This window comes from Herpailurus yagouaroundi, unplaced genomic scaffold (genome assembly GCF_014898765.1).
Source record: "Herpailurus yagouaroundi ecotype Mexico unplaced genomic scaffold, PumYag 166, whole genome shotgun sequence".
In the NCBI taxonomy this organism is placed as follows: Eukaryota; Metazoa; Chordata; class Mammalia; order Carnivora; family Felidae; genus Herpailurus; species Herpailurus yagouaroundi.
Window position 1 is genome coordinate 7,812,994 of NW_024412407.1, and position 25,775 is coordinate 7,838,768.

At 37.8% G+C, this 25,775-nt stretch overlaps 1 protein-coding gene across 2 annotated transcripts in view; it reads left to right on the plus strand.

Moving 5' to 3' along the window:
- Window positions 1–25,775, plus strand: part of SLC38A4 (solute carrier family 38 member 4) — a 71,963-nt gene that overhangs the window by 11,592 nt on the left and 34,596 nt on the right. Inside the window, exon 1 of one of the 2 annotated variants that reach the window (XM_040488357.1) lies at window positions 19,122–19,206. The exons of the other annotated variant lie outside the window; for it this stretch is intronic. The gene's annotated coding sequence lies outside the window, so the exon portion shown is untranslated. Of the gene's footprint in view, window positions 1–19,121; window positions 19,207–25,775 lie in introns of those variants that run through there. 2 annotated transcript variants of the gene reach the window in all.

The window sequence follows — 25,775 nt, forward strand, 5'->3', positions numbered from 1 at the left end:
GGCCATACCTTAAATACTACTTTTCGCCAAGTGATAGACACTCTATGTGTACAAGTATTGCAAATAACAACCCCCCAACCCCGAAGATGTCCACAAAAATTTGGTGAGGTGCACATGTACACATGGATATTTATAAATTTCACAGGCGTAGAAGAGAAAAATTCTGTTCAAAAGTCTCATTTGTTGGGGTGCCTGTGTAGCTCAACCGGTTGAGCATCCAACTCTTGATTGATTTCAGCTAAGTCATGATCTCATGGTCTGTGAGATCAAGCCCCACCTAGCGATTCTGTCTATCCCTCTCTCTCCCCACTTGCTCTCTCTCTCTCTCAAAAGAAATAAATATAAAAACAAGTTTCATTTGTTTAGCTAAGGAGATAGAAAAACTCTTACATAATTAGCGCAGTGTTCTGGTTCAGATGAAGTTATACCTGTCATGGATTGTCAATTTTCAAAAAATCAGAATACAGCAAGACCCATTTTAAAATTAGAACTTTACTCAACGTGATTTAATCTTTTGTTGACGTCAGCAATAATGGCAAAACTCAAAAATGCTAGGTAATGGGAATTTCTGGTTAGTTGGAGGAATTTAGAGTATCTTCCTTCTGCTTTCAACCTTTTGGTAGGAATACCAAGAAAAACATATGGAAAAGTTCTAAACTAGGAAACGTAAACCTTTTTAATATGGTTTCTAATATATTCCGAAGTAGAATATAGACAATGATACTGCATCTTTGCAAAACTTCAACAGTTATTAATACTTGTCTGTTATATTTCATCCATACCCATATCTTTCCTCCCTGCTACCCTTACCATAACCATTACTACATTATTTCCAAGAGAATCCAAGTCACCAAATAATTTGATCCATACATGATTCAATATGTATCTCACAAAGATAAGTCTTGAAGAATAACCAAATCATCACACCTTAAATAAGCCATTTTTTTATTATTACCAAATTTCCAAGCAGTGTTCATATATGTCTGATTGTCTCTTTATTTTACCCCTAGTTTGTTTGAATCAGAATCGAAATGGGGTTCACACACTCTTTGGTTGATATGGATTAAAAGAGGTTTAAGAGGCAGACATAAGTTCAGCCAATCCTCATCTCTTTTCTCACTTGCAATTTATTGGATGGTAAAACCAAGTCATTTGTCCTATGAAATTTCCCATACTCTGAATTTTGTTGATTTCCAAAACTTTTAAAATGTCATCCTCAAGTTTTAATAGTCTGCCTTCTTTAAATCTAACCTTCATAAAATTGCTTCTCTCTCTTTTAAAATGTTTATTTATTTTGAGAGAGAGAGAGAGAGTGAGCGGGGTGGGGGGGACAGAGAGAGGGAGAGAGAGAATCCCAAGCAGCCTCCACAGCACCGTCAGCACAGAGCCCAACATAGGGCTCAAAATCATGAAGAGTGAGATCATGACCTGAGCTGAAATCAAGAGTCGGATGCTCAACCAACTGAGCCACCCAGGCACCCCTAAATTGCTTCTCTTTTAAAGAAAAATTATACCTTGTCATTCTTTGCCTGTTTCTTTGAGGATCCTCCAGCCTACATTTTGCCTAATTTTGTCCAAATATCCTTCATTTTAATGCCTATGATTTACCTAACACTTCTTCCTGATAGAACCTGTCCAACCTGGAATGCCCTTAGGTCAGATTTCAAAATGTGTACTGGCCTCCTCACCCAGGTGCTTACTCAGCTTTCTCTGTATTGTCTCAAGACATCACCAGTAAACACTAGGTTGCTTTGAATTTAAAAATCATGCCACATGACTGCTTTTTAAAAAGTCCTTTTTGATTATGACATATACAAGTATATTTACTAGGAAATTATGTATTTGGGATTTGCTTTAAAATCATAGGGGAGTAAGAGTGGTGGTTTGGATGTAGGAAGACTGCCACGGTTGATAACTGTTCAAGCTAGATAGTGCATCTGTGACGTTTCACTACATTATCCTATCGACATTTGTATAAATTTGAGGTTTTCCATAATAAATGACATATACTATATTACCCAAGCTAAATAATGAAACAGTTTAGGGGCCTATGTTGTAACACCTTTGCTAAAAATCATCAAAAAGATCATGCCTAAGGGGGCGCCTGGGTGGTTCAGTCAGTAAAGCGTTCAACTCTTGATATCCGCTCAGGTCATGATCTCACAGTCGTGAGTTCAAGTCCTACATCAGGCTCATGCTGCACATGGAGCCTGCTTGGGATTCTCTCCCCCTTTGCCCTTCACCTCCTTTCTCTCTCTCTCTCTCTCTCTCTCTCTCTCTCTCTCTCAAAATAAATAACATTAAAAAAAAATGTGCCTAAGGAACATGCACTTGCTTATCCTATTCTGGAAGTCTGGTTTGCCTAAAAACAAATCAGTTTTAAAGTAAAATGAAATCATCATATAAGTAATATTTAAATAAAATGGGGACATGGTTTGGAATGATTTGAAACAGGACTCATGCAGAGGTGCTTCATAGGTTTTGTGGTCTGTCTTAAGACTCTGGTGTGGTAGAACTCACTGACGTGCCCCTGGAGCCTACTAATAGCTAACGAAAGACTCCCAGAAGAGGAGTGAACCAACCTATTTGATTATCCCATAAAAAAGGTTCTAGGATAGATTATGAAGGTCACACTACCTCTCCCTGCTACTATGCTAGAGGAACGTGCAGGTCCTATTTTCCAAGGTGAAAAGTCAAACACAAACCTTTTCAAAAACCTATCAGCTTTTAACTTTAGTCGGATTTCTCTTTATTTTGTTCAATTGTTGAAAAGAGAATTTAGCACCTTATGCTTACATTAGTCATATATACTAGGAAATGCCTTTTAAAGGGCATATAGCCTTTATCAATAATTTTCTGTTAATTAAATGTAATACAAGTGAAATAATTTATGATGGCATTTATTATTTTTTTAAATTTACATCCAAGGGTAATTTTTAACTGTAATCAGCCATGCAACTACAAAACTCTCGTATATAGGGACCTGCTTCATTACATCCTTTCTGAAGTTGCATGAATTTAATCCCATACGGTATATACGAATTCCCAGTCAGTCCAGTTGAGAATAATTAAGGGAAAGAGTAAGAACTGAGGCTGAAAGTGGAAAGGAAAGGAAAACGGATGCACAGTAAGAAGAAATGCTTTTGTGTGAAGGCTTGGAACACATAAGTGGAACATAGGTCCTAGGGTAAGGCTTGCTGGGTTCTCACTTTGAGGGGAGGGAGCTACAAGCAGTGTGAAGGGGGGCTGGCAGTGTGTGTTCATGTCTCACGTTAGAAATACCTGCTTCGAGAGACAGAGGAATAGGCTTCAGAAATATCTACTCCTCTAGGCCTAGTATGTTACTGAAAGGCTTCCAGAAGTTTCTCCATCTCAAGCGTCTGTGTTAATCCTGTTTCTGGGCCCACACTGAGAGATAGCAAGCAGGAGACAATGCCTCTAATCCGTAAGATCAGAAAGACATTAGACATTTTATTAGAATGAGGTCATACACTGAAAACGTACCCTGGTATATGTAGATTTATATACACCAAAGCAGTGGGAGTTTGCAATTGTTGGAATCCTGGGAGAGGCCCTAGAGACATTTTCATGAACAAAAGGTGACAAGTCTAAATTTAATTATCCTTATGATTACCAATTTAAAATATGCAATAATATCATTGGTAACACTTTTACTTTTATGAGTATAAAAATATTATACAGAGTCACACGGGCTTGGCTTGACCCTAATCCCAAACTATATCTTCTCTGTAAGCTATTAAGTTACCCGACCTGGAATTCTCCTGTCACAGACTAAGAATTTGATCCTCTCAGCGGGTGAGAGGTTATTCTGCACTCAGATCCCCCAATGCCTCTGAGCTGACACTTCTTACATAGTCACTTTTTGAAACATTTTTAATCAGAATTGAAATAAAAAGCCAATCATAATTCATCCAGCAGAATTATTATTTATGTATCCATTTCTGAATTTGCAGATTTGTAAACATTTTCAGTTTGGCAAAAGATTTAGGAAAACAATTCAGTAGCCCATGTGAGTACATTTTTATTACTCCTCTATTCTCCACCAAAATTAGTTGAGAAAAATAAATTAGGGAGCACACTTCTGAGTAGGGAAAGGACAGAAATAGTCAAGCGGGATGGGCTTCAAATTCCACGGGACTTTGGTCACCAAATACACTAATTGAGGCCAAAAGAAGGCCCAGTCATTTGCCCATCAGCCATAAAACAAATAATTTTCTCACAATAAATAAAGAAGTGTTTTACATTTGCTCCTTAGAAATTGTTTGGGGTTCTTTTTGGATTCTGTGGGTTTCACTTTTTTTTTTTTTTTAATTTTTTTTCAACGTTTATTTATTTTTGGGACAGAGAGAGACAGAGCATGAACGGGGGAGGGGCAGAGAGAGAGGGAGACACAGAATCGGAAACAGGCTCCAGGCTCTGAGCCGTCAGCCCAGAGCCCGACGCGGGGCTCGAACTCACGGACCGCGAGATCGTGACCTGGCTGAAGTCGGACGCTTAACCGACTGCGCCACCCAGGCGCCCCTCACTTTTAACAAACTCAAACTTGTATAGAAACTATCAGACAAAATAAAAATAAGGCATATTTATATGTCATGCGTTTAATAAAATGATAGTCATTAGCCCAAACTCTTACACTGCTGTGGTTGTGTCTTCTTTGCCAGAGTCCCTATTATGCAGCCCAATCTACTAAACCTTTAAGATTCTTTTTGAGGAAAAAAAAAGTAATGAAAAGTACTTAGGAATATTCTAAGTATTTCTCAGTATTATCATGGTCTCCTATGAAAATATCACTGCATACATTTCCATTTTGCCAAATATCTAAACTATCTGTACATCTAACATACTTTTTTGAATGTTCCTTTAATAAAAAAAAAAAAGCTCTCCTTATTGTAGAAACACATATAAGCTTTGTGTTGCAGTGGTTGCTATGACAAGTCTGTATATTTTATTAAATACCAGACCAGAGCAAACAGACGTTGCAACAGAGGTGGTGCTAGGGGCATCAAGACCTTGTCAGCATGTCTGTTATAAATATATATTTTTTCAGGGTTTCCTACATGTGAAATGTTAACTCTGTAACAAGTTAACACAAGACAACAAATGCTACTGCCCAAGTGGCTGAATGTTTTAAGGGGCCCTAAAATAGGAAAGAAAATGAAGCCATTTCTTCTGGAGATCTGTGAATATTATAAATAACAAAAGTTTGGAGACCATTCCTGAAATGGCCAGTAGGCCTAGAAATTCAACTCGCCAACTGGTTTTCAGCCAAGAATACCGACTAAAATTTTTCAATTGCGGTTTGTACATGACCATTATTCTTCTGAATCAAAAATAATCTCCTGCTTAAGAGTAGGTTCTCATAAAAATTTTAAGGACCTAGGCTATTTTATGTGGTTCACTGATTTAAAAATATACAACCACCACCAACAATAAATAATATTTATTTAGTCCTTACTGTATCTCAGGTCCTATTCTCAGCTCCTTACATGTTATTATCTTACTTGGGGAAACATAAAGCATACGTATGCCTTCTTTAATCAGTTACTGTTCTGGGCAAAAATAAGGAAGGAACTAAAGAATAAAAAGAGGTCTTAATTTACCCATCTACCTAAGACATAAAGTGAGGGCATCTCCATAAGATTCACAGAGTCAGAGGGGGAGACAGATGCCCTCTGAATACCAAGAACCCTTGAAAACATGTTTTCTTCCCCCATCTAGTCAATGCAGGCATCCTCTCTTATGTATCAGTTGTGCCAATTATCCTCAAATGATTTCAGTGACCACAACATGGAATAACTGACGGTGGTTAGATGAGATAATGCAGTGCTTTAAAAGAAAATCCTTTCCTAAACATTTTAGGTGAAAATGCATGTGCCACAAAGCCATACGACCTCATCTTTTTCTGCATACTAAAAGTGAATCTGCTTATACACCTAAATATTCCTCTTGGGGATATCAAAACATCTGTGACCACGTATATAATAAAAACTGAGTGCTTTTATTTGCTGAAATCCCAGGAAAAAGAATAAACAGAGCCCTCAGTTTTTCACTCCAGCTGGAATGATTCAGCTTATTGAGGTCATCATGAGGAGATTTCTCTAAGACATCTGAAAATGTGTTTCATCTTTTTGCCACATATTTCTCAATCCTTATATTAGTGTAATAAAAATAAGTTGTGTCGGATATTTAAGAAATATTTAAATAATGTTTCTTGTGATCCAAAACCTGACCAGAACACACTGAGTACAATCCTAGGGAGTCTTTCAACAATTCACTCTGGCCTCCTCATTTTCTCTTCTGTTTCATTACGTAGCTCTTGCTCCTATTGTTTCTCTTCTTAAAGGGGCATTGGCAGTGACAATGGCGCATGGGAGTGATACAAACATTGTGTACTTAACAATTGCCCCAGGAAAACCAGTGTATACATTGGGCTGTAACTAATTCAGCAGATTCATTTTGTTATCTTACCACCAAATAGTGGGGCTGACTCTTTTTTTTTTTTTTAACTAAGTTTACCTTTTACCTTAAAACTTTTTTTTTGTTTTTTTAAATGTTTATTTATTTTTGAAAGCAAGAGAGGCTGAGCATGAGCCCAGGAGAGGCAGAGAGCGAGGGAGGCAACAGAATCTGAGGCAGGCTCCAGGCTCTGAGCTGTCAGCACAGAGCCCAACACGGGTCTTGAACTCATGAACCGTGAGATCATGACCTGAGCCGAAGTCGGACGCTTAACCAACTGAGCCCCCCAGGTGCCTCCCTTATGACATTTAAACTGGGTTGTTGAGACCATGAATCTTAGTAGTCTGGGTAGGTACTACCATAATGACACCTAACGATGCCTAAAGACATCTATAGTCATGTAATAAATATACTTCAATATTACTGTTTTGGAGGACAACAGGGACTTGTTCATGTCAGTATATTCACACTGGTGTGAAAACAGCTCAATATGTCAGCAACTGGAAGAGCAACTGTCTGTTGTTTTTTTTTTAACGTTTACTTATTTTTGAGAAAGAAAGGGGGGAGGGGCAGAGAAAGAGGGAGATAGAGGATCTGAAGTGGGCTCTGCGCTGACAGCCTGATGCGGGGCTCGAACTCACAAAGCATGAAATCATGCCCTGAGCTGAAGTCAGACCTTTAACTGACTAAGCCACCCAGGCGCCCAAAGAGCAACTATCTGAAAGGGGAAGAGGTAGAAAGGAAGTAAAATACCAGCGTACACATCACCAACTTCCATCAGCAGCACACGGTTATTCACATTCATACCCATACCACCTAATGGGTAAAAAAAAAAAAAAAAAAATCAACAACAAAAAAACCTGGTATGTTTCCCAAATAGTGTTAAGAATATTTTATAAGAACACTAAAGATTGTAATCAAATGTTATTTTTAATGTCTATAAAGCATTCTGTCTGAAAACACCTGCAGGTATGCTTTCCCATTTCTAACAGACCGAATTAAACTGGAACTCATACAGGATTTGACAGCACAGTCTCAAAGACTTCAGTTCAAATTCTGAGCAGTTGTATCCAGGTTAGCCTCAAATTAACGAGAAGGAGCCTATGTGCCTGCTTGTAAGACTTGTTTGTGTTGAAGAGATGTAAAGATGGAAGTGATGGGGTCCTGTTTGATCAAGAAGCTGCCTCAGAGAGCCCTTCACGTTGCCTGCTTGCTTAGCCATGCACTGGTTGATAATGATGAAAAGGATCTTGCAGCTGAATCAAGTGACAATGATTGGATCAGAATTATAGCTGAGGAGAGTAGAAATTATAGTTGAGAATTCGTAGAAATTAGGATTAAAACTAATACAAGTATTAAATAGGTATTAAAATTAGTAGTAGTATTAGAATTAGTAAAAATGCCCAGCAAGATCTCAAATCCCAGAGTATAAGCAAAATGTAGGTCACTTCCTTTGGCATTTGGAAAATGTGTTCTCGGTATATCTGTGGGTCTTCATGTTTTGTTGGTGTCACCAAACAAATAAAAAATAAATAAATAACCCAAAGCCGAGCCAAGCCAACCCTCTCCCTCACCCAAATCTACCAGTACATTTACATGTTTAAACACTGGCTCTGAGGACAGGTTCAGGGGTAAATATGTACCATGGGGCTGTTCAGCTTCACAGGTTGGTTAATGTTAAACAAACATATTGCAAATCATGTCTTATTACGAGGTTGTTTTCTGAGATTCCACGGGTCAGGGTCAAAACCTGCCATTTTCTAGCTTTTCGACAGGGCTAATCAATAGTGTAACAAGTGGAATAACGGTCTAATTAAACAGTGACAATACACTTCCAAAGCAAAGGTGTCGCAACTATTTTATGATCAATCAATTTTGCTAATGTCCTATTGCCCTTATAAACAGCAAAAAAGAAAAAAAACACATCTACCTTTTACATTTATAATGATGAAATATCCATTATCTCATTTACCTCTCACAGTAACCTGGGATAATGGTTTCTGTTAGACCAGTTTGAAAGAGAAAATTGAATTCCAGAATATTTACGTGACTTTATCTGCTTATTCAACAAAGATGTATTAAGTGGGTGATAGTGGGTTTTGAAGTCAGAGACAATTCTTTAAAGACACAAATACGTAATGTTTACCATGTGCCACTCTCGTAAATTCTCTACAAATATGAACTTAGTTATTCCTCATAACAGCGGTGTAAGGCAGGCACTATCATAACCTCCTCTTTACAGATGAAGGGCCTGAGGCAGGGAAGTGGCCAACTTGCCCCAAGTCCGACAGCTAATAAGTGACAGAAATTGGATTTAAATCCAGGCATTCAAGCCCCAGAATCTATACTAGTTGACCCTGTGCTATGCTGAATAAGGCACAGCATCTGCTCCCAAGGACTTTCAAAGTCTAAAAGGGCAGACATGTAGACAAACGTGTCAGTACAGTTCGTAGGAAGCAGAGGGCGAGGAGGAGGGATGGTTAACTCTAACTTGTCCAGAAGCTCTCAGCTGGCAGGGGGCAGAATGGGAATCAGATCCAAATCCATGAATTTGGACTCCAGAGTCCGTGTGCTCTCCATTTCATAGAGCAGGCCCATATTTGATAAAAGGGTTTAGAATGACAATAAGAAAGCAATGCGCTCATAGGAACATAGCACGTGAACCAAAGGATAAAGACCATGCTTCTCTAAATAGGAAAAAGAAAGCACTGTGGTTCCTAACAGATTTAAGATACAGGTATACAGATCTCCCTCTCATCATCTGTGTAATACATACATGTGTAATACATATAACACATAATTTAATATATATGTAGATACCAGCAGAACTCTCAAGTATATCAAATCAACTGCAAAATTCCTCAGTTATTCTAAGGCTTGCAGTCAGTCAGAAAAAAAAACAACAACAACAGATATTCTACTCGAAAGTAGGAGAAAGGCCTAAAGACATGGAGACAGTGATGAGCATCATTCTGGGCATATAATAGATATTCAGTGATTACTGGCTGACTGATTGATTTACTGAAAACAAGCAAGAAAAAGAAAAAAGACTAGAGATGATGCATTCTGTTGCTCACGTTTTAACCTTGCTGAAAATTTTGATGAGAATTAGGTAAATTGAAACATTTAGAATCAGGATTTCATGTCAACATACCAATTTTTATGATGAACAGTTCTCTATTGGACAACCATTCTGATATTTCTTTGACCACTGTATAAGCGTGGCTACCAACTATTTACATTTCTACGTTTTGTAGTCCAAGCAGTGGCAAAAAGAACTCCACAGGAAATAAATATTTGGCCAGTTTGTAGGTGTACTTCTAAGTGTATTTTTGGCACACAGTAGTTGTATTTGTAAGTGTATTTTTGGCACATAGTAGGTCCCCAATAAATGATAATGTGAAGTTCATTTGCTCTTCCCAATGGTCCTGTTATTATCCCAAGAATTATATACTTTTTATAAATGAGAAAATGAAGACCCAGAGAGTTTACCAATTTGTTGATAGTTCCCATAGCTAGTGAATGATGGAACTAGAACTTGAACCCAGACTTCCTGAACTGCAGATGTCGAGTGCTAGCATAACAAAGGAAGAAGAACTTGTTCAGCCATTCAGATCCTTTTGGGTGTCAAAAACTTTCTCCAGGTAGACTGCAAGGGATGAATAGGGATCCTTTCAAGACAAAAATGTGAAGCTCTTTTCAGGCCTCCTATGAAAAAACTAATGTTAAAAGTCTTATGCAAGATTCAAAGGAAGTGCCATCAGCTTTAAAACTTAAGAGCACAGCACAATTATTTGAATCTATGTGATTATCTTATGCACATGTAAATATCAGATCACCCATAATTAAGAAGTATCAGTCTTTAAGCTGTTATTTATCATACTACTCTAGGTGCTATAAAAAGGAATTTGAGGGGCGCCTGGGTGGCGCAGTCGGTTGAGCGTCGGACTTCAGCCAGGTCACGATCTCGCGGTCCGTGAGTTCGAGCCCCGCGTCAGGCTCTGGGCTGATGGCTCAGAGCCTGGAGCCTGCTTCCGATTCTGTGACTCCCTCTATCTCTGCCCCTCCCCCCTTCATGCTCTGTCTCTCTCTGTCCCAAAAATAAATAAACGTTGAAAAAAAAAAAAAAAAAGGAATTTGAATATAGATGCTTACAAATTAAGATACCAATATTACTGGATAAATTACTCATAATTATGCATCAATCTTTACTTCGATGTATTTTAAAATAATTAAGTTTAGATGTGTTGAACCTTAGATTCTAAATTTAAAAATAACCTTCAAATAACTAGGAAAGAATAGAAAGAGTCAAGATTTCTATAGTTAAAACTTCAATTTCTGTAAGACTTGTAATTAGCTCCTTTCTCGTGTATTTTACATGATATGAAGCAAAATACCTATAAACCTAAACTTTTCTGCTCTTAGCCAAATTATATGATAACAACCCTGATGGTCTAAACACAAAGCAGAGGCCCCAGCCCACCTGAACACTTTCTCCAAGAATATAATGCAGGCAAGAATTGCCCCAGGCTACCCTAGTGGGGTGTGTGTGTTTCCTGTTTGCAATCTTTATTATCACAATTATCTAACACATTTTCTTCACGTATCTGAAGTGTTCGCACTGTTCGGCTGCTCTTTTTTATAAGCTCATTTGAACAAAACAACAACAACAGAAAGACAAGGCACCCAAAGCCTAGTAAGATCCCACTTCCCACCTGCTACCTCTCCCATCGCTTGCCTCCCAGCTTGCTGCTTCTTGCCTCCTTTGCCTTTGCTCATGCTGTCCCTGCGCTGGTGGTCTGCTCCCCATCCCTCGGATCCTGGCCAGCTCCTGTTTATTCTTTTAGTCTGAGCCCAGCTGTCATCTCCAGGAAGTCCTGTCCATCTTTCTCAAACTGAGTTGGGTGCCACACTTATCCTTCCCCTCAGTTCTTACAGGCATCTCACCTACTACCTTACAGTGGCCTGACCTACATAAGCAGTGGATTCCCTTGAGAGTCCAGGGCTTCAGGGACTGGATCTTCATTTTTTATTGTCTCTATTGCCTTAGCCCCTCCCACAAAGTCTGGTTCATAGGTGTTCAATAGTGAGTGAGTAGATGAAGATAACTCCTTCCACTGTAATAGAAATTGACTCTCTCACAGCATTATGCTAGAAATAGTGATGTCCATTTTTCTCCACAATATTTTGAGATCTATTAGCGTACCTCCTGCTGGTGGGGAAAAAGCAATCCTTCCTTTCAAACAAACTGGACATGTATAACTTTGTCTTGACTCTAAATAACTCATAAGTGCCCATTCAGAATCGAAGATTTTTCAAGAGGGTTGATTATTGCTGGTCAAGCACCCAAAATACCCTCACCAGAAATAGGCATTTATTCGGGATAAAGAATTGTTACAAAACCTAGGAGAGGAACTCTTTACATTGTTTTTGTCTTTAATACACGTTTATTGTTTTTCTTATGGTGAAAGTAATCCATAATTTTTAAAGATTATTTGCAAATATTGATGAGAAAGAGATTATCTATGTTTCCCCAATTGGGAGATAACCACTATTCGTATTTTGATAGGTGTTCTTTCAGGCATTTTTCTTTTGAATCTGTTTGTGTACATATATGTAAGTTTAAAAACACAGGGATCATATTACTGTTAGATTTTGTGATTTGCTTTTAAAACCTATAGTTACAATTTTTGCATACCTTTATTATTCCTCGAATATTCTTTGAACACATGACTGGTAATTATTGCTTTACATTCTGGGAAGGCCGTTCTCTATAAAAGGACTAATGCATATAATATGAGCATTCGCTTTACCCCATCTTACCATTGGCTCTGAGAAGAACAACTCAGGAACTATTGCATTTTAACATATCACAGGATCCATCAATTGAAATAATTATTACAATGTTTCCTGTTGCAACCTCATATATAAGTTCCAAGGAAAGGTTTTGGATGCACAGATTGAAATCATTGTCCTTAACAGAGACTTTCATTAATTCAACATTTATACAGTGCCTATTATAACCCAAGCATAGGCTAAAATTAATCAAGGTTAAGCAAGCAAAAGAAATTGTTTACAACTAAACAGGCTGTCTAGACATACTTGAATCCATCCCCAAACCTCCTAAACCATCTGACTGAATGTCCCCCCCTCTGCTGCTGTCCTGCTAAGTAAGGTCAAGACATTTACTTTACCTGAATCAATTTTCCTATATTTAAAGAAAGATTGATGCTACCAACTTTACACCCAGCTTTCCAGGAATTATAATTCCTCATTCAAGCCACCCACAAAGTACAAAAAAACCCAGGTAGTCTTACTGCCGCTGGGCACTGGTAACCCTTGTAGCAGAGAGGATGAGTGTATCAGTCTGTAAGGCCCTGCAAAGAGCTCTGAGCCTGTGACCCTGCCCTGGAGTTGCTGACAGCCCAGCAGGAGAGATGAACATTCCTGGCAGAAACCTGCACCTCATTTACTGCACAGACCTGATGCAGGAAATCCTCCGTGAGAGACTCAGTTCCATGAGAACTGTCATTGTCAACTGTGACAGATCTCACTCTGCTCAGATTCCTTTGAAAAACAGTTTGTGGTAGACACGCACACTTTATTTCAACATTGAGGCCAGCCTGACCATATCGCTTGTTAACAGGGACACTGATTCCTTTACAGCACAAGTTCATGTCCTCCCCTTTTGGGAGCCCCCTTCCCATTAAAGATCCCATTGAGTGTTCTTCTGCCTCCTTACAGCCTATTGGGTCACAGCTCAAGATACTGATGGGAGTCCAAGTTCAGGCAAGACGGCACCAGGTTTACAATCTCCAGTCAATGATAAAATTACAAAATCAAAATGTCTAGAAAATGTTGTGGTAGAGAATTTGCTTTTAAAGGAAAGGGGTGGATGGGAATATAAAGGAGAGCAATGGAACTTACTTGTGCTGTGGCCCCAAAGAATAATTTTTAAACCCTCAATTGTTCTTCATTAGAAAGGCAGTCAACTCAAGCTCCCATTGTGTTAATACTGCATTCTGTACAAAGAACTGAGATGAACAAGGTGATTTAGCTGGAAGTGTTGTTATCATTATAGTTCTACATCACCTTCCTTCCCAGGGCTGATTCCTCAAGCAGGCATTGTAAAGGGTAGGAATCATTCTTCAAAGCAAACTTTTAAAAGCTCTAATTTAGCATTTAGAATTTCGGTATATTATTTTAAATCGTAACCAGCCATAAGCCTCACAGACCTTGTTATCTTTTACCCCGACAGATCTGCTTAGGCAGAAGTTGGAATGAACTTTTGATACTGTTTTCTTTGCATCATTTCAATGTGGGATCAAAAAATAAAGATTGACAAGAATTTGAGTTGCTGAAAAGACAAATGGCAGAGAGCAAAAATAACAACATGAGCTGTCTTCTAACTAGATTTTTTGTTTTTTGTTTTTGTTTTTTGGGGTTTTTTTTTGTTTTATTATTTTTGTTTTTTGTTTGTTTCATTTTGTTTTTTGGTTTTTGTTTTTGTTTTTTGGTCAGCTGAGGCTAAAAGGAATCTTCTATTTAGGTCTGTGGCAAAGTCTCTTAAATTTGTCAACCTGCTCCAAACTTGTTTGCTAATTTTGCAACATAGTAGTTGACTATGCAAACATTTCCAAAACATTCCATTGTATAACTGTAAAGGTGCTGTAGGGTTGAAAAGAGGGGCAGGCCATCAACTAAGTAACTTTCTCAGAATGCATGGGTCATTGCATTTTTCTTGGTCAGGGAGTTTTTAGAGCAGAAAAGCAAGGTCTCTTCCAGAGGCCTGGGCTGGGAAGTCCTTTGAGGTCTCTTATTTGAGTGTTTCCAGTTTCTGAAGGTATCCCCAAATGAGGCTATTGAAAGTCATTTGTATTGTATGTGTGTTTAGGTGTTAATTTGCTAAATAGACACGTTGATAATGTACTACATTTAATAAGCCTGTTTTGGGCTTTAAGTAAATTTTTAAATATATTTGGAGCCTTAAAAAATGGAAGTGGCCTAAGATTCAATGGATATCTGACAGGCTGTGCTGAAGGAGGATTAGACAAACATTAATCTTTAGTTCTTTTTTTTTAAGTTTATTTATTTATTTTTCAGAGAGAGAGTGAGAGAGTGAGGAAGAGAGGGCCAGAGAGAGGGGGAGAGAGAGAACCCCAAGCAGGCTCCAAGCTGTCAGTGCAGAGCCCGATGTGGGGCTTGATCTCACAAACCATGAGATCATGACCTGAACCTAAATTAGGAGTCGGATGCTTAACCGACTGAGCCACCCAGGCGCCCCTTAATCTTTAGCTCTGTGTCTACAATTAATTTGGCATGTGGCTCTTTGGGGGTATTCCATTTTATCTGCCTTTATTCTGTATTTTTTATTCTGTGAGTTGAGGTTAATAACTATAAAACCATAGAAAAAGACACCTACAGCAATACCTAAGCCTTCATCATTCTGCAAGTGATACAAAGACTATTGTAGCTCAAGTATATACACAGTCAACTCACCTTCGGGATCATAGAATTCTGTTATCTGAATTATTTAGGAAGATTTCTGTAACATTTCTGTACGGAATTTTTTTTCTTTCATTTTTTCTTGTGTCCACATTGAGAGATAAAATGAAGAATTTGGAGTGCCAAAGCATGACATCAAAAAAAAAAAAATCACAAATTCTCTTCAACACTGTAAGCCTGAAAATGAAAATCCAGAGGGTAAAAACTACATCAAAAAGAAATAATCAAGATCTTGTTTCTGACTGCAGTTGTCCTAGTGTCTATTTTTAAGAAGGACTTGGTAAATCAGGTAGACATTTACCCACAATATGATAGGAAATAGTTGGATTAATGTAAGTGCCCATATTTGGAAGCACTAATATTGACTGTAGGATGATGGACATATAGTCTCGGGACTTGATCTACTTTATTAGATTTTGAGTTTATGAAGCTAAAGGCTGAAAATGATAAAAAAAAAAAAGTAACTTCTTGGAAAATAAGGCATCACAAAAAGAACGTAGTTCTTTTCTGCTCTAAAAGAGTGTCACTTTTTTAGCAAGGTTAAAAAGAAAGACGAGAAAAAAGGTAGGTGACCTAAAGAGAAGTTAAAACAGGAGCAAAGAAAAGGAAGGGAATGCAGGTACAGACATGATACAAAATTATTAAAAATTAGGTAATTTGGTTTCTTCTTAGTCAATACTGTTTCTACCCTCTTCTGCCAGTTTGGCTATAATCAGATCATATTTCCAAGTATTATTTTGTCCCATGACTAAAATTAGAAATTTGGGTGCAGTTCTGATGAGAACAAGAGGTTATCTTTCTCAGTGTCATTGCAAAATGCCATGATGGTCGGGCTAAGGCATTTTTTTTAATTGTTGACTCATTTTGACTTGATCCAGCTGGAACTTTCTGAGGACAGCACTGAAAGTGGAAATTTTAAACAAGATAATCAGTGATTTTAAATATAAGCAAGAAAAGTTTTAATTCAATGTATAGGTAGGATCTGAACTTATTTTGAGCCAACAATTTTGTACGTTCAATAGATAACATATTGGGATATAAGCTCTAAGACCTTCTCTGTACTATCTGAAAATGATAGCCACAGATGGATGGATGAGGTGCCAAAATGGATGCGTTATCACCATGTATTCTCCTCCCGTACATAAAGAAAAATGAAGATTGTATTGCAAGTTTCTTGTTTTTCATAGGATAGTCACATAAAATTCATGGCATGTATGGTGAGCTAGTAAAAGTGATAAATAGGAACAGTAGTATAAGAAAGAGTCAAACCACCAGTGACCTTGGTTTAAATCCTTTCCATCTGCCTTTTCTTCTGCCATTATCCTCAGATAGGTAAATATCACCAAAGCCAAACTATCATTCAACCTCCTCACTGACCTCCATGTCCCTGCCTCCATCTCCTCCTTCTTCCTACCTGCCTCCCCTTCCTGCTGATTTTATAATTTTTTTTTCAGAAGCCTTCAAGAGATCCTTATCATTAAAATTCTGAGCTTCTTTCACAGTCTGGACTATTCCATTCTATGTGTTTTTTTTTTTGGTTTTTTTGGGGGTTTTTTGCCAGAACACGCTTTAGTCTGTTTAGTTTTCACCCAGGATGCCTTTCCTTTTTCTTTCTACCTATTGGGATCTCATGTGGACTTTGAAGGTCCTCCTCAAAGTCCATGGGCTCCATAACTCCTTCTTGGATGGTTTCAGCCCCAGGGGACTCTTCATCTTCTGGAGTCCTGTGCAATTATGCTGACATTAACTGTGTTATAGTCTGGGAAGTCAGGTATCCCTTTATGTGGTCATATCTTATCCCTTGGGTCCCCTTTCTCCTTAACCCATGTACCAAGTCTCCTATATCTGCTCCTGGTAACACTTACATGAATTCCTTTTATGAAGGATCAGTTAAAGTGTTTGTCATCTTCTTGCCCAGACTAGCTTCATTTTTCACTACCCACAGATTTTTCATTGTATTCACTTTTTAAAGTCGGTACATATTCTGGTTCATTACCTCTTCCTAGAGTGGTACTGGAGCCAAATCAGAGACTAAATGAATATGTTGCATTTGCCATGCTTTAAAAATCAAAAGAGCAAAGACCTATTACCAAATGTATATAAAATTACATCACGTATGATTTTAAGAAATATGCAGAACATGAAACTATAGCGTTGTCTGTTTTCCTGATGAAAGGCAAGTTACAATGAGTTTCATCAAAAGCAGACTATATGTTTTTTCATTAATTGAAATACCTAAACATGTCAAAAGTTGAGGGAAGAAAATAGTCAAACAAGCTCCTAAGCTGTTTTAATTCAGCTAACTTTTATCAAATTAATTTTCATATGTATATATTTGAGTTTTCAGTCAGTGTTAGCAAAGTTTGTGATAAGAATTTTGCAATCAGAATAGATTCAGAAGAAATATAGACCTCTCTTATGTGTGTTTTTTATTTTAATCTGATATGCTAGTTTACTATAATTTAGCGCATTTGAAGAAGATCTGAATTATAAATGAAATCTAAACTAAAATTTTAAGAGAGGAAAACTTTAGTGATTTATACATTTATCTCTATCCTTTTTAATATGAAGATACCATGGAATGAAATTCACATAGTAGATTTTTTTTCAGCTGACCCACTATGAAATGGAATGTTACTAGAATACAGATATTTAATCTTCTAACAATTAGTGCAGGTTTTTGCTTGTTTAATTTTATACTCATCTGGTAACTTTGCAAAAAAAAAATCTTAAGTTGGAAAGATCACAGTTTAAACAATGGAAGTGCTTTGAAAAGGAATAGCCTTTAAATTTTTCTGAAGTTGAAGTTAATATATTTGTTATAATTTTTCCCTAGACCACAATAATTTTCACAAAAAAAACAAATCTACAGAGTGATTTTGAAAAATAAAGAACAAGCTAACTAAGACACAAATACAAGCCAAGATACCATATTAAAGTTAATAGACCAAATGGGCATATTTGAAAAGGAAATTAGAAAGGGGTGAATGGACATTTTACTGAAGCTGCTGCAGGGCACTAACTATTAAGAATTTCTTACTCAAAGAACAATGCTTAGTTGTGTTTTTATAGAAATAGAGAGCTGACCCATGTGTTGTAATCTAACATTTCTTCTGATTGGTCGTCAGATTGTTCACTCATGTCATAAATATTTAAAAGGCAAAGAACCCTGAATTCTGGATTGATTTTTAATCTTTTTTTCACCTCACTCCGATATGTGTAATTGATACATTTTCATAACAGAACAAATTATATGCCAACACACTGTGACTTTCTCTCATTTGTGGAAAGCCAAATAGATTTCTTTGAAAAGGAGGAAATGTTCATTTAGAAGTTCTTTACAAACTCCAAACAGGGGTGCCTGGAGAACTTATTTGGTTGAGCGTCCAACTCTTGGTTTCTGCTCAGATCATGATCTCAGGGTCGGAGGAGCCTGCTTAAGATTCTCTTTCTCTCTCTCCTTCTGCCCCTCTCTCCCACTCGTGTTCTCTCTAAACATTTTTTTTTTTTTAAATAAAAAACTCCAAATAGCATTGTGCTTAGTCAGCACAGAGCCTTTGGAATGGTAACAGTGGTAGACAGAGCTTACAATTTTCAATCTTGCGGTGCCTTAAGTAAGTTGGTGCCATTTGGAAGTGTCTGTCATCCTATAAAATTTCCTCCGAATAAGCCAGAAATTCAAATATATTTGAATATATATCCCCTATACCTAATATTTTCTATGCATTCTGATTATAATGCTTCAGTCAACAATCAGACTCCATAACTATTATTATTGTATTATTATGCTTTGGCTTCAGTTCATACACCTAGAAACATCAATTTTTCCAAAAGCTTTATCAACCAACTTATATCACCTTCATACAGAATGAGAGCAGTCAAGATAAAACTTTCAGTAAATGAGTATTTTGCTGTATAAAAGCCAAAATTCTACAAACAAATAGAAATTGGTGTAACTGATGTTTAATCCAAATGTACAACAGTCAACTGAGTTAGCTGCCTCTTTTTTTTTTTTTTTTTTTTTTTTGAGAGCTGACGCAAGTTGGACAGAGGGAGACGTTGGGGCAAGGTGGTGGTGGTCTGATTGGCCTGTCTCATTCACGCCCACTGGTCTTTAAATCATTGTCTAGAGCCCCAAAGGTTCATATAAGTCAACACTGTCGCAGGGGTCTGCCATTTCAAACAATTCCAGAAAGATCGCACAGGACTGGATAAATAATTAAGGTAAAATTCTTTTTACATGAATAGTTGCAGTGTTAAGATAATGCTTCCCTTCTTCTTTTTATGGTGTTGATTATTTATTACAAATCAAATGTTTGAAAATAGTCCTTGGGCAATTCTTTTCTCATTTAAAAAAGATAAAATTGGAATTATTTACCCACATCTTGACTGCAGCTTTCTTTTGCAGATAATTTTAGGTTTGAGCATAAAATTAGGACAGTGGATAACAGAAAAGAGAAAAAAGGGTTAGGTAACAAGTATTTAGTTATTTACATCTCCTGGTTAACCACTGAGTAAAGAGTTGACATAATTTGTCTTAGTAAAATTATAAGGTTTTAGAAGTACGTTCCAAATGCTATAACATTAAAGATTTTCCTTGTCTTGAAAACAAAAATGCCCACAAAAACCAATGAAAGGAGGAACATCCCATGACTGCAGCAGGTATCAATGGCTAAGAGTTTGGGCTGCACCATTGGTAAATGCAAAAGACACAGTTGTGTTTTACCTTGCTTCTTATGTGTCCATTTTAATGAAGGAGTGTTTTTAGAGAAAATTTACTAAAAGAAACTGGAAAAGTGAATAGAATATAAGAATATATATGAGAATAAGAATAGAAACATAGCTTTAGATTTTGAAGGACTAGAATCAATTATCTAAAAATAAAGCTATATTCCTCAAATTTATCAATCAGATGGGGGGAAATTCTCCATGGATTTAAGTATCTGCATATTTTGGGTATCTTGCTGAACATAAAGTAAGGGTCTCACCTAAATTCCCAGGTGGTAGCAAAGAGTGTTTCCTAACTCATGGAAAAAAGTATTTAAACTGATGATATATATCACATTCATGGTCAGTTGGCTGAAAGTTTGATTTTTGACACACTGAAGAAACTTAGGTGTGTTTTCTAGAAAAGACTACCATTTATTTTATAGGCCAAGACCCTCCAGTTGTTCAGATTTATATTTAGATGATGTTTTCGGATTTTCTTGAAAGTCTTTATTTTTCTACTCCTATGAGGTATATCAGTAAGATTTAAGTACTGAGAAATGCAGTTTTGAGGACTAAATTCTTGAGTTTTCTATAACCATGTTTTAATATGAGTTGCTTTAGAAAAAGTAAAATAAATTATTTTAAAAAAGTACCTCTGAGGGTGATCTAGTATCTATTATAAAGGATGTTGACATCTTAGAATTTATTGCATCCACAATTCAGGTTCTGAAATATCATGCTTTAATACATGAAGCATACAGAATTCACTCTGATATATCATATGGGACAGATCTTTCTACATTTCTGGAAACTACTGTTTGAGGAAATAGGAACTGAAACTTATGCATGAATATAAGAGGCTTCTTCATGTTTAAGATGACAGAGAACCTCTGTTACCATCTAAGAACAGAGCTAGAAATGCTATTTTGCTTATAAAATATAAGAAAATAACATTTAACATATTCAGATTTTATGAATTGTCCTTTATATGATTCAAATGACTGCTTTATGCTTATATCAGCAAGCATTTAATCTTCTTACAAAAGGAAAAGATCTCAACATAGGGTTATTTCTTTTAACTTTTCTAGTTCTCCCCAGGTACTATTTCTAAGCTATGGCTGAGTAGAGGAAAGGAGTGGAAATGTTAAAATATTAGCACCAGCAATAGAAGTAGCCAAGTAAACAGTTTTGCTGCCATTGGCAGTTTCTTTTCTAAGAGGTACCTCAGACTGAATGATACCAAATGCTTTTGTGGAAGCTAATTTCTGTGAAAAATCATGCCACAGACTAACAGGCCATCTGACTGTCAATATGTGACCAGAAAGACACCGTCGGGGAAACTGTTTAAAAGAATCTAATATAAAGGTAATGTTAGATTGACTCCATTGTTAACGCTGTATTCATTTACCTAAGGTACATTTGGGGTGTGGATTTAAGTCCATTGCTTGGATGCAAAGATCATTTGGCTCTTAGAAATTGTATGACCAGCTACTTCCCACTTGCTCAACCAAAGGGTAAATGAGATGTCAGGCTATCTGCTACCTAAACCTAGATTTCAGGGTAGATTCATCAGAACTTGGCATGAAAGACTAGACAGACTGGATGGTGGGAAATGCTCTGCCAGTGCTAGCTTCCTTTTCCCTTTCCCTTATCAGGTAAAATAAATGTTTACAGTCACTAGGAAAGGTCATAACTTTTGCCTCTTGACTCAAGGACAGTTTGGCTTCCCAGATTTGAGGTCTTTCTTTGACGCTGAACTACATAAGTAACACACAAGTTTGCTTTTCTGAGAATCTTCCAGCCTGCATTTTTTGGGCACCTATTCAAACAAGGCACAATGTTTAGTAACTAGAATTTGGATATAAGGAATAAGCTATGATGACATTTAAGATAGCACTTAATAAATGTGAAAAAACAAAGCCTTCTAATAGTAATAGTATCCTAAATACCTTCATTTCAAGTTCTGATTTTGTTTCTTCACGAATGAGTGAAGCAACAATGCAGATGACCCCCCCCCCCCCCGGAATGTTTAGTCCATTTCTGCAAGGTCTCTGTATCACAGAGAAACTTCCTTTCATTGAGGAGCAAAGCTAGACTACAGAAAGTTCTGTCAAACCAAATTTGATTTTTCTTTTGGAATAATTTTGAACATTCTTTGTGCCACGATGCTGTTCTTTCTCATGATGACCAGAGGGAAACACTTCCGTGCCACTTTGAAATATTAACCTGTAAAGGGGGAGCAAGAATGCATACTTGTAACTAGGAAGGAGAGCATATACGGTTGCAATGGCCTTAGGACGATATGATACGAGGCACGGTGCCACATGTGCTGGGAATACGTAGGTTCCCCACGCTGTTCCCACTTTCATGAGGCTCGCCACTTAGTGGAACAGACGGTTCTTTATCAAAGAATCACATAAAACGTAAGTGCAAAGTGTGATAAGTAGGTGAAGGAAAGGAGACCCTGCCACAAGAGCATATGACAGGGATCTGGTTTAGCTGGCAGGCCTCTCTGACCACATTTAAAGATTTCCAGATTCTTTTAACTTCGGGAGACGCCTGGGTTTAAGAATGTGGGAAAGAATGGGGTGCCTGGGTGGCGCAGTCGGTTAAGCGTCCGACTTCAGCCAGGTCACAATCTCGCCGCCCGTGAGTTCGAGCCCCGCATCAGGCTCTGGGCTGATGGCTCAGAGCCTGGAACCTGTTTCACATTCTGTGTCTCCCTCTCTCTCCGCCCCTCCCCCGTTCATGCTCTGTCTCTCTCTGTCCCAAAAATAAATAAACGTTGAAAAAAAAAATTTTTTTTTAAAAAAAAGAATGTGGGAAAGAACATTCCAGGTGGAAAGAACAGCATGTTAAAAGGTCCCGAGGTGGCAAGGAGAAATGAAAAAGGCCCAGGGAGTGAAGGGAGGTGCCGTTCAGTTTGGGCCTAAAGAGCAACACGTGTGTTCAAGTAGGCAGATCTCTGTAACGTAGTAGGAAATTTGACTTGATTCTAAAGAGTAATGAAAAAAATCGTTCGGTTTTTTTTTTTTTTTTTTTTTGAAAGAAGGACTGATAGGACTTGGTGATAGATTGGACATGGATAGAAAGATTCAGGATAGAGAATGAGAGGTGTCAATACCTATAGCCAGATTCTTCCTGTGAGCAATTGGGTTAATGACAGTGCTGTGTACTGAGATGGGGGCAGGAGAATCTGTGTCTATGAACATTTTATTCTATTTTAATGTCACATATAACGTACCGTATATAGTATATTACATATATTATATTTTTCAATCAGGGTGTATGCCAACATCATTCTTTTCTGGTCTGCCCATGCAATGATTCATTGATTGTTTGAGAAGTAGCTATTTAGAGAAAAAGTGAAAATGTAAATTATGTTTTAATAGTTCAAAATCTGTTTTTTTCTACTAAACAGTTCATCAGCTACAGCAATTCTGTCTTATTCGTGCTTTATCTTTCAGAGTTTCTGGCCCACATTTCATTCTCAATATTTGTTGAATGAATAAATACCATCTGTAAAATACTTCCACACTGAAGTATAATCATGTTAGTAAATTTCAATAATTATGCGCTGAGTGTTTCAAAGTATGTACTTTCTGCTACAGGCACATGATGCAGAATATTTAGTTTCTCATGTTCTAATTCTTTTTAAATTTTGCTCTTGGCTGTTTCCTTGAGTGGCCAGTCATACAATCTTTAGAGCTAAAGATATGAGATAGGAAGATGTGTTCCAGCTTTTATGAGAAGATATCCCTTCGCCAGGACCAAAATCAGGATTAGGGGCCAAAATCTTAAACCACTAATTCATACTTCATGGGCTATATTATGTCATCTTCAAAAGAGAATGTAATGATTTATATATGGTACAAACAGCATGAGATTAAGTCTCGATTCCCATATTTTTAAGGATACCTACCTTGCTTACATTTTTTCTGAGTTTGGAGAACTCTAAAGTCCTCTTTTATGAAAACTGTAGATATACATGTAAGATGCTATATATGTTGGCATGCTGGTAAAAATAGCAATTAAATTCAGATTATTAAAAGAACGAACAGGAATTTACTACTACTCCATGCCAAACTTTGATGAGCATGATATCTCCTAAATCCTGATAGCACTGCTTTGTGGTAAATAATATTACCCTCATTTTACATACGGGAAGACGGAAATGTCAGAAGTTAGTTAATTCGGCCAAGATTTATGCCCGGTTATATTTATCATCAGAGCCAGAGTTTCTGATCCTTGTTAATAGATATGAAGCTCTATAACAGTGTCAGCATGTGGTAAGCTGCCACATTTTATATACTTTTTTATATCAGGTTAGCTTAATATGAATAAAATCAGTGAGGTTCCTTTGAATAAATATGCAATGAAATGGAATTTAACTGAAGCCCCCAGGCCTACTGCCACATATATTCTGGGAACCCCCTAGAGGGGTTGACTAAAGCACAGAATACAGTGCATTCCAGGTACCGTGACTCAGCTGTGCAAACAGCCTGAGGCGGTAGAGAACCTGTTGAGTTCCCGCAACTGCACCAGGGCTAATGAAGCTAGAACACACTGAGGTGGGGAGGAGAGGGGACCAGAAAAGAGGGTGAACCCTGTAGAACCATGTTGAGAATTTAGATTTTCTCCTAAGAACAAGGGGAGGACAGGAAAGGGTTTTAAGCAAATAAATATGATCCAGGTTTTGTTTTTAAAAGGTCACTCTGGTTGTTGTGTGAAAAGCAAATTGCCGGAGAAGAGAGGCAAGAGAGGGTTCAAGGACAGGGATTAGGACTGTTACAGTTGACAGCAGAAGAAATGATGGTAGCTTGGACACGACTGATGGAGGCAGAAATAGAGAGTAGTAGACTAACTTGAGAAATACTCTGACTAGGTGTAAAATCAACCAGACTTTATAAAGGACCGGATGGGGGGGGTAAGGTAGGAAAACTTTTAAGAGAAGACTCATGCTTCCGGTTTGAGTAACTTGATAAATGGTAACGATATTCTCTGGTTAGGAAACATCGGAAGAAGAGGACACTGTTACAAGTTAGATTTGGGTCACATGGAATTTAAACTGCCTTTGCGATATCCAAGTATATACATCAGTTAGGACACTGGACATGTGCAGCTGGAGAGAAGAGAGGCCTGGATAAGGATGTCACTTGAGCAGTCCTTGGGATATGAAGTCTTGCGAGTAGATTGGAAAACTGGGGGGTTTAGGACCTAATGTTGAGAAATTTAAGCAACGAAGTGTTAAGCAAAATACTGTTTAAAAGAAAAAACCAAGAAGTTCCAAAAAATATCAGTGTCATTAATAAACACAAGTTTGGAAGCATTCTTCAAAGGCAGAGAGCAGATATTTTTCACTGGAAAAGTCTGTGAAAGAGAGAAGGAAGCCAGGGTAAACCAAGTTAAGTGGGCTTTTTTTCCCCAGAATAAGCCTGGCAGCAGCTCCAAGTTAAATCAACGTATACGAAGAGAAGGTGTGGATCACTGGCAACCACTGACCAGGGGGTCACCAAGGAACCTCAATCTGGACATTTTAGCCCATTTGGACTGCCGCCTTCGCTCAAAGGATAAGGCTGTGATCTAGGGCCTTTACAGAAAACACCAGGGCCTCCACAGCAGACAGAGAGGAGTTACAAGCAGGAATGGAAGCTCCATCCACGAGGAAAACACATGACAGCATTTTGCTCCCACAGAAACCTCTCCTAGAGTGCCCCCCGTGTCTGGGAGTGGGGTTCTCAGGGGATGCTCCATACACAGACATCTGCAGAGAAGCCACTTACAGGACCTACAAGAGAGCAACCCATCGATGAAACCTGCAAGATTTTTTTAAAAAATTTTTTTTCAACCTTTTTTATTTATTTATTTATTTTTTTAAAGTTTTTTTTTTCAACGTTTATTTATCTTTGGGACAGAGAGAGACAGAGCATGAACGGGAGAGGGGCAGAGAGAGAGGGAGACTCAGAATCGGAAACAGGCTCCAGGCTCTGAGCCATCAGCCCAGAGCCTGACGCGGGGCTCTAACTCACGGACCGCGAGATCGTGACCTGGCTGAAGTCGGACGCTTAACCGACTGCGCCACC